Below are 10,562 nucleotides of genomic sequence, written 5' to 3'. Positions count from 1 at the left end.
TCTGTCTATGGGATTTTTGAATGGGTTTTTGCCGCGATGCTTCAAATAAGGTATCTGGGCAACGCAAGCTTAATCAAACGCGAACCAGAGTTCAGTCGGATAATCTTCACACATGAGGACCACTTTCATGAGTTTTGTAGCGTAAATGTGAGCCCTAGAAGTAAAAAGCTCGAGCTAAGCTAATCCAGAACTACACACTGTCGCATAGGCTTCCACGTCACGTCAGCACTCAACCTGGACTGTTGTTGATGTGTGCGCTGCTGTGCACTCACTGATTACCCCGGGCTGAACGGGCTGAACCAGGTGAGGGAAAGAGAATTTCCGTGTTTGTCCTTTGAAGTGATGACGTTGTTGACGTATATATCCCCGTCGACTCAACAGTGTAGTCTCATTTAGCCGTTTGCTAGCTAGCCGCCCTTTTAACGGCATGTAAAAGCTTCAAAACTCATAAAAGTGGTCCTCATGTGTGAAGATGATATTACTAAACACTGGTTCGCGTTTGATTAAGCTTGCGTTGCCCAGAGACCTTATTAGAAGCATCGCGCCAAAAACCCATTCAAAAATCCCATAGGTGAAAACAGTGAAGAACCAGGAGTGTTAGCATCGATGATTTCCGGACTCGTTCCTGCGGCTCTCTATATAAAAACAGTGTTAGAAATTACATAACTTGGAACAAAGACACATAAGTCACTGCAGAGGTTCCTGGGGGGGAGTTGTGAGTCTGGGCCTCCATCGGCTCACACCAACCCTGTCAATAGCAGCGTCAGGGTTTCAAATGAAACACCCTGGTGGTTAGTTGAGGGACTGATTCTAATTAGGACGCAGGGCTGGCTGGTAAGCAACGCTCCACCAGCCAGGGCACATGAAACCCAGGGCCTCCACCAGGGCACATGAAACCCAGGGCCAGGGAAAACACCGGCGAGAGAACGGAGCCGGCAAGCCAGCCAATCAGCAAGTGGACTCCCTGCGTCCCTTAATGCGAAAGTCTTCTCTCTTTCCTCTCCCAGCCTCCTCCTTCAGCTTCCATCGCCTCCAGCCCGCTCATCCCTCCATCCTCTGCTTCCCAGTCCAGCTTCACAGCAGCCCAGGGAGAGGCGTGTAAATCTGGCCCCCTTCGAGAGAGCAACAGGCTCCGGAGAAAATAAATCTGCCCAGGTTCATGGCGAGTTCAGCCAAGCCACAGCTCGAGGCTTTCTTACTCTCTCTCTCTCAATGTATCTGTCTGTCCATCTCTCTCCCCCTCTCACTCTGTCTCTTGATTCCCTTCATCTCTCCTCTACTTTCTGCCCTCCCACCCCCGGCCTCACCACCACCACACATTTAGAAATGTCACAGACAAAAGCTACAGTGATGTCATTGTTCTGATGAAGACCTTGGGGAGGAAGAGGGGACAGTCTCCTCACATGTGTTGTGTCTGGTCTGGTTTGGTCTGGTCCTGTCTGATCCAATCTGGTCTGCTCTCGTTTGGATCTGGTTTGCTGCACTATGGTCTAGCAGTTCATGGTTAGCTAAACTATGGTTGGGAGCCAAATTGAGTTGGCTGGTGGGTCGCCGCATGACAGCACTCATGTTTTCATGAGCCACTCTCTTGGGACAAGAGAATGAAGTGCTCATTTATTAGGTTGAGGGACGAAAAGCTTTGGAAGAACACACTGACATTTTGGCAGATAGGCTCTTTAGTTGACCTTATTTCCATGGCAGCCATTTTGAAGTTAGGTCACAGTTGGGGTGGGAAACTACTTGGAAGATTGGCATGTAACTAGATTTATTCAACATACAAGTAGGGACATACAGAAGTAGAGACCTGCATACCTAATACATTTTTCAGTGGCGGATGGATGGATGAAATGATGTCCGTCTGTCCAATTCTCCACATTTGTGTGATTTACATCTTGATACACAACAACAGTAGGACAGAGCTGGACTGTACTTGCTGTAGACTTTCCTCCCCTGACTGTGACGCAGGTTCAAAAGCTCCGCCAGTGTGAACGTGGTCTATCAGTAGGTGGCACATCTTGAAGCTTAGTAGCAGTTTTACAACATCTCAAAAGCAGCGCAGCAGCACCCTAAATGATGGAAACACAAGTTAAACCGATACCAGTTATTGTTGCACAACAAACTATGTTGATCATAGAGCTTAGCTGCCAAGAAGGCAGTGTATGCACGGTGTTATTTTCAACACATCTGTGAGCCTAGTTTGCGATAATTACACATGTGTGCTACTTTTCAACGCAGCATGCATTAATGGCAACACTGACATAATATGTTGTTACTAACGCTGTATTGAAAGGTAGCATAAATCTCTGCTGTCCAAAACTGGCTCACAGATGTGTTCCATATTTAAGGGTGTAGGCTACCTTTAAGAAACCTCCTTTTCCAGTCTGTTCTGATTTGGCATTACCTTGTGTGATTATTATGCATAGAAAGTGAGAACTTGCAGCTGGTGTGAAGATCAGCACATTTTCTTTTTACATCTGCAATGAATAGTTCCGTGTGCTCACTGTGCCGTCTGCCTGTTTGATGGACACATTGGCTCTCGCAGTGCCTTCATCTGAGGACTTCAGCGAGGCTGAGTTATGCTGTCATCAGCAACCATCGCTAATAATGTTAGCAATGCAACATCTAAATAAAACCCCAAAGAAAAAGGAGCTTATTACAAACAGTAATGAAAGTCAGCGTGACTCATTTAATGAATTCCATCGTGTCCCTGTAGAGATGGGGCCTTTGAAGCAGTGGGTGTTGTTGACTGCAGAGTGCATCTCCCTGCTGGATCATGTCATGCAGCTCTGTGTTGACACTGCTAAACCCTCTCTCCTCATGGAGCTGTTTATCACAAATGGACAGATAGTTTTGAAAAGAGGCGGAGGGAGGACCGGTCACTGAGTACTTCCAGACCTCTAATGAAGATGGATGTGAGGACACTGGCTGCTGGGCTGGACACAGCATCCACCCATAACCCCGTCAACTTTGACCTGTGACACAGCATAGCACAGAGGCCCAGCTGAATATGAGCTTTGGCAGGAGAAGACTGCTTCATTTCGCACTGGGTAATTACATGACGTTCCTTCCAACACATTTGCTGTTTCACTATCCCGCTGGAAGAAAGCTTTTTGCACCATAGCACCATAAACTAGTTCCATTTGTGGAAAATATCGGCTTGCAGTAAACAAGCGCAAAACAAAAGCCTCATTGTATTCGCCAGTTTCGTTTCAGATCGGATAGATGAAGTGACTCTCAAAGCATGCATGTGCGCATTGTATCCGCTGATATACTATACTGTTCATTATTTTTAAATAACTACTCCCCTGTTTATGCTTTCAGGACTAATTGTTTGAGTAATTGGAGATAACCCCTCTTGGTCTGTCATTAACTGCCGCGTCTCCTTATCTTTGGGTCTTAGACAAACCCCAATCCTCTGGCATTATTGAGGTCCCCCAGACGAGTGTTAAGAGCCTGATCCTGTGTGAGTTATGTGCTGCTCATTCACCTCCTTCATCCCTGACCTACAAGAGGCAGGAGAGGAGAGGACTCTCAGTTTAGACAGGGAGTGGCGGGAGTGTTAGATTACTCTAATGACTGTAATTAGATGGCCTCATCTCTCTGATAAAGAGAGACAAACACCAACATAAACACATGCATGAATGTACACAGACAATGTTGCATACATGTGCGCATGCGTGCACCTAGGCACACTTAGCCACACTATATAAGACTGCATGCCATGCACGCAAACAAACTGTCACATGACCTTTAAAAAATGGCTTCAACGGGAGGATGGCACACACACACGCACGCACGCACGCACCCACGCACGCACGCACGCACGCACGCACGCACACACACACACACACACACACACACACACACACACACACACACACACACATACATACACAAGCCATGGATAAAGGCCTGTAAGAAGGTGAAAGCAGTCTATGACGTTCATTAGTGAAAATCAAAGAGAGCGCTGTCAGAGACAACGCTGATCTGAGAGCGCCGGGGGAAACCACAGGAGGTTGAAACTGACATAACAAACACGACCAAACGACCGTGATCCAATCTTCTTCAAGCAACCACTAATTTCATGTTGCATCTTCGAGCGTGAATGCCCAACTGTGTTTGCTCTGCGTGCACTCTGACCCCTGTCCCTCATCCCCGTACCCCCCAGAACCCCTCCCCCTCCCCGCTGAGCTCAGGCCGGATCAGCCCGGCCCACTCAACGGGACAAACCACAGGCCCCCTAATCAGCTCATTTGGAGCAGATCAATGGCACTGATGACAAGGGCCTAAGCCAGGGACGGCGGCCCGAACGAGGGCCGAACAAAACGGCCTTCTTGAACGATGGCCTCCGAGCAAATAACCCCCGGGCGAGGGGTCAGGGGGTTGGTGACCTGGGTGGGTGCGGCGGCGGAGGTGTCCGACCGGGCCTGAGAGGGGGGGTTTTGAGTCCCTGGTGTCCCCGCTGGTGGGCCAGCTGAACAAACAGCTGGGAACAAGGCCCAGCTTCAGCGTGCAGAGACACAGAGCCCCAGCCATGCACGCACGGCTTCAGACCAGACCAGACTAGACGATAGACCCAGGACAGCATGAGAGGACAGTGAGCCGCTTTCTTCTCCGAGGATGCTGCGGAGAAAAGGCCACATCTCCTCGACACACATACCAAGCGCACCCGTACGCACACACATGCATCGCACCCACGCACGTGCACGGACCCACATGCACATAATCCCCCTGCACACATATATACATACATACACACACCCATGCACGTGCACGGACCCACATGCACATATCTCCCTGCACAAATACCTGTATATACTACATACATACACCCACGCACATGCACGGACCCACATGCACATAATCCCCCTGCACACATATATACTACATACATACATCCACGCACATGCACGGACCCACATGCACATAATCCCCCTGCACACATATATACATACATACCTACACCCACGCACGTGCACGGACCCACATGCCCATATCCCCCTGCACACATATATACATACATACCTACACCCACGCACATGCACGGACCCACATGCACATAATCCCCCTGCACACATATATACTACATACATACATCCACGCACATGCACGGACCCACATGCACATAATCCCCCTGCACACATATATACATACATACCTACACCCACGCACGTGCACGGACCCACATGCCCATATCCCCCTGCACACATATATACATACATACCTACACCCACGCACATGCACGGACCCACATGCACATAATCCCCCTGCACACATATATACTACATACATACATCCACGCACATGCACGGACCCACATGCACATAATCCCCCTGCACACATATATACTACATACATACACCCACGCACGTGCACGGACCCACATGCCCATATCCCCCTGCACACATATATACATACATACCTACACCCACGCACGTGCACGGACCCACATGCCCATATCCCCCTGCACACATATATACATACATACCTACACCCACGCACATGCACGGACCCACATGCACATAATCCCCCTGCACACATATATACTACATACATACATCCACGTACATGCACGGACCCACATGCACATAATCCCCCTGCACACATATATACTACATACATACACCCACGCACGTGCACGGACCCACATGCACATATCCCCCTGCACACATACCTGTATATACTACATACATACACCCACGCACGTGCACGGACCCACATGCCCATATCCACCTGCACACATATATACATACCTACACCCACGCACGTGCACGGACCCACATGCACATATCCCCCTGCACACATATATACATACCTACACCCACGCACGTGCACATATCCCCCTGCACACATACTGTATATACATACATACACCCACGCACGTGCACGGACCCACATGCACATATCCCCCTGCACACATATACACATACATACACCCACGCACGTGCACGGACCCACATGCACATATCCCCCTGCACACATATACATACATACACCCACGCACGTGCACGGACCCACATGCACATATCCCCCTGCACACATATACATACATACACCCACGCACGTGCACGGACCCACATGCACATATCCCCCTGCACACATACAGTATATACATACACCCACGCACGTGCACGGACCCACATGCACATATCCCCCTGCACACATATATACATACATAGGCGGACGCACACACAGGCTCACACAAACGCCATGAATTCACACGGCCCCGGACCCCGTGCAGAGTCCTCCTCTCATCTCCAACACAAGAGGCCTGTGTCTATCGGAGCTCTCCTCCATATAACACTCTTCTCTATCTTCTCGCTATTGATCTTCTCTCGTCTGTTCCTCCACAGGAGATCCACTGTTTCAACTGATTTTACTGCTCTCTAGCAACTCCTAAATATCTGGCCCTGTTGACATCACCCCAAGGGTAGCTACATTCCAGGAACTATGCCATATCGCCAAAGTGTTACTCAAGATGTATGTCCCTCTGCAACAGTGATTATGTAAAAGCCTGGAAGAGAGACAGCTGGAAAGAATTGAAAAGATGCTTGCTGTGGTTATTGTAGCTTTGGGAGAGCAATAGGAAAACTACAGAAAGCGATGGAGGTGGGCCAGTTAAAACAGACAAGGGTATTCATTTGCCCTTTTTCCTGCACATGTTGATGCCAAACAAAACACAGGCTATAGTCAAGTCAGTCATGATCAACTCAGGTCAATCTCACAGGGATTCCCAATTGTATGTGCTCTAATTCTGGCAAAACAGGGTCACTGGAATATATAAAGGGGTTTTGGTAAAATACACACACACACACACACACACACACACACGCACACACGTGCACACACACACACACACACACACACACACACGCACACGCGCACACGCACACACACACAGACACACACGCACACATACACACACGCCCACACACACACACACACACACACACACACACACACACACACACAGAGCCTTGTTTGGGGCAGCGGGGGGCACGCGCTCTGATAATGAGTGGCACACATGAAAGGGCGGCTCCTCACGAGAAAACAAACTTCCTTCATGGGCGGAACCGTCGTTAGCAGGCTGACCTCTGAGGCCTCTCACTGGGCACATTGTCCCCCGATGGATCCCCTCTGACAGGCTGTCACTCACCGCCAACGCAACTGTCTCTATCGGCCAATCAGGGCCCGGCACAGCCTACCCTCTGGGAAAACCCCGCCCCTGAAGAGAACTTAAGAATTTGGTGCTCGGCCATGTTTAGACCTCAGTGGAAATTCTGTGTGGTTATTAATACAGTGTAATAATAAGATTGATGGCCTTTGGTAATAAATAATATACGGTAATATAAACATATTCAGTCAGTGAGGTAATTATAAGATCATACTATTGTTTATATTATATAGCTTAAAATAAATCGCACCAGACCTTAGACTTGACGTATGAGGTGTCAAGAGGTCAAAAACTCCAGCAGTATAAAAGAACAACTTTTGGCTTGTGGCCTTCATCATGGTCATCATCATCATCATCACCTTTTCCTGGAGTATAGGTGAAGATGTGCCAGTCCAGAAACCCACTAGCCTGCTTCTGGGTATGAGGAAAGTGTGTCAGGGTCAGGTTGTGAGTTGTGAAAAGACAAGGAAAGAGGTTAAAGCAGTTAAAAACAAACAGTGGCTGACAGTGACACAGAGAGAGAGAACCTGAATCACAGCTTCTAAAGAATCTGTCCATTCCCTCAGGAGGTGTGAGGGGAATCTGGAGGTGTCGGAGCACACTGTACTACTCTACATTGTGAAGGGACAAAAGGCAAGGGAGTGGGGGCGCGGGGGGGGGGGTACACCCCTGCTGGCTGCTGACAGTGTCCTGTTTCAGGTCGTCAGAGGTGGGCCATGGGTGCGGTGCGTAGGAGGAGACGGGGGCTGATTGTGTATGCTGAGCGGGGGCAGAGAGCACGCCCTGGGCACCGCATGCCGGCTTTTCACGTGTCGACGACGCCAAACGGAGAATCCGTCTGTGTGGATCCCGTGGCACGCGGCCTGGCGCCCCCCTGCCCTCGTCTCGCCTTTCGCCTGTCATCGCTTTGATGCCTCCTTAGATAGATGACGAGATCCTATCCCTATTCCCCTCAAGAGGACTTTTCTTTGCCTCGTGCCTGCTCGCCAAATGACTTAAAGACCACAATGAAGATAAGTCATCTTGAGAGTTAGAATGCTGCGTGATTATTGGTATATTCAATTTAATTTATCAAAGAAGGTCAAATTCAACACATATGATCTCAGTGCAGTCTCCACAGCTTGGTCCGAGCTAGTATGAAAGGCCTAGTTGTGCTGAAAGCTGTGTGACAGTGAGCCAGACGTATGTCGACGAGTGATATTTTACCATTTCAACAGTTTCTAGCTTTCTCTCCGATAGCAGGGTCATTAAATTGAGTTTATTTTTACACTGCTCGAATGATTACATCTGTGATTGGAGGCTAGAGGTCTGCTGTGTGACTACTCGCAGGTCACGTTGAGCTAGCCATTGGCTCTCCTAGCCACTCCCACCCCCGTGTACACACACGCACACGCTCAAATGATCGCATTCTACGCATTCTTAGAAAAGATTGCAACGATATCCACCAAGAAAAACAAGACACACGTTTTGAAATCTTGCAAACATCTCTCCAGAGCCCCTTCCAATACAAAGAGAGGCTGCAGGCCAGGGTGTTTGTGATGAGTTTCCTGCGAAGACTATTGTGTGTTGACCAGACGCTGGTTGTGAAACAGGATGACACGGACAATTGCCTGTTCCATCCCGGCAAAGCTCTACCTGACCCCGAGCTTCCTCTTTCATGAGTGGGGACTTCCTTCATTTCACAACAACAAGTCTGCTAGCTTGCGCCCGAGTCTTCTGTCTTCAATAAGGACTGTGTGAGCTCACCAAAACATGTCCTCCTGGCGAGTTATGAACATCTGATTCAGCTGTGTGAGAGAGCGTGCACCCTAATCTGTGCCGCATGGATGAGAAAACTGAGAGCCAGGATTAAATGGGAAATGATTTTCTCCATGGCTGCTGAAACCAAAGTGGGTTCTTTTTTTTTTTTACAGCGGGGGAGCGACCCTCTCAGACCCTCTCTGATTGTAGATAGAGGCTTTTTGTGTCTGCCTCCCATTGTCTTGTTACCTTATAAATCTTCCACGCCGACACCTGATACTACGGCCCATTTGTCACCCGTGTTTACGTCTGGGGCGTAGAGAGCTGTCGGAGTGGGACGCACCACGCCCCGCGCAGCCCCCCACCCCGCGCAGCCCCCCGAGCGTGTGTGTGGGTGCTGCTGCTGTGAGCCGGCCCGGGGTCAGCGCTCCAGGGAGGAGGAGGGTGGAGGAGGGTGGGGATGGACAGGAGAAGTCAGGCCTATACACTTCTGAGCTGCCCTCAGGAAACGCAGGCCTTATCATGTCCCAAGCATGGGAGAGACAGGCAGGCAGGCAGACAGACAGAGAGACAGACAGACAGACAGGCAGACAGACAGACAGACAGACAGAGAGACAGACAGACAGACAGACAGACAGGCAGGCAGACAGAGAGACAGACAGAGAGACAGACAGAGAGACAGACAGACAGACAGACAGACAGACAGACAGACAGACAGACAGACAGACAGACAGACAGACAGACAGACAGAGAGACAGACAGACAGACAGACAGACAGACAGACAGACAGATTAGACAGAGTGAGAGAAGATTAAGAGAAAAGTCCAAAGGCAATAAGGTGAGTGAGTGAGAAAGTGAGTCACATTAAAGTCAAATAAATGTGTAACTTTAAATGTTACACACGATACAGTATACACTATGTTACACATGATACAGTATACACTATGTTACACATGATACAGTATACACACATGTTACACATGATACAGTATACACTATGTTACACATGATACAGTATACACTATAACACATGATACAGTATACACTATGTTACACATGATACAGTATACACACATGTTACACATGATACAGTATACACTATGTTACACATGATACAGTATACACTATAACACATGATACAGTATACACTATAAACACTATAAAGTAGTGGTTCTTCTCAACGTGGGGTCTGTGGACCACCAGGGGTCCATCAGAGGGTTCAAGAGGGTCCCCTACAAATTGATGAATTGTTAAACCTCAGAATTATTTCATTTACATGAAGTTAGAGGATGTAGAAGAATGCATAAGAAACTAAATCATATCTAAAAATACAAAATATTCTCAGATTTGGGGTCCAAGAGACAAAATCTCATCAAATGGGGCTCCATAGCCCTAATCTGGACTACATTCTGGGTCCTTGAAAGAGGTTGAGAATCACTGAAAGCACTCAGCACTTGTCCCAGTATACAAGCACGGGTGGGAATCGATGTATCGATGGAATCATGTCGCCTCTGCTACGATAGGTGGTGATATGCACTCTTTCAGCTTGTAGATGGGTCACCGCAGGCTCCGCCAATTCTAACAACTGGTAGCAGCAAGTCTCTTAAATGCAAATGGTCACGTAACACAAAGCTGCCCCTTGTTAGCT

The sequence above is a fragment of the Poromitra crassiceps genome (assembly GCF_964638095.1).
Source record: "Poromitra crassiceps genome assembly, chromosome: 3".
Lineage (NCBI taxonomy): Eukaryota > Metazoa > Chordata > Actinopteri > Beryciformes > Melamphaidae > Poromitra > Poromitra crassiceps.
The sequence above is the reverse complement of the archived record's forward strand: the minus strand, read 5'-3'. Positions refer to the sequence as shown.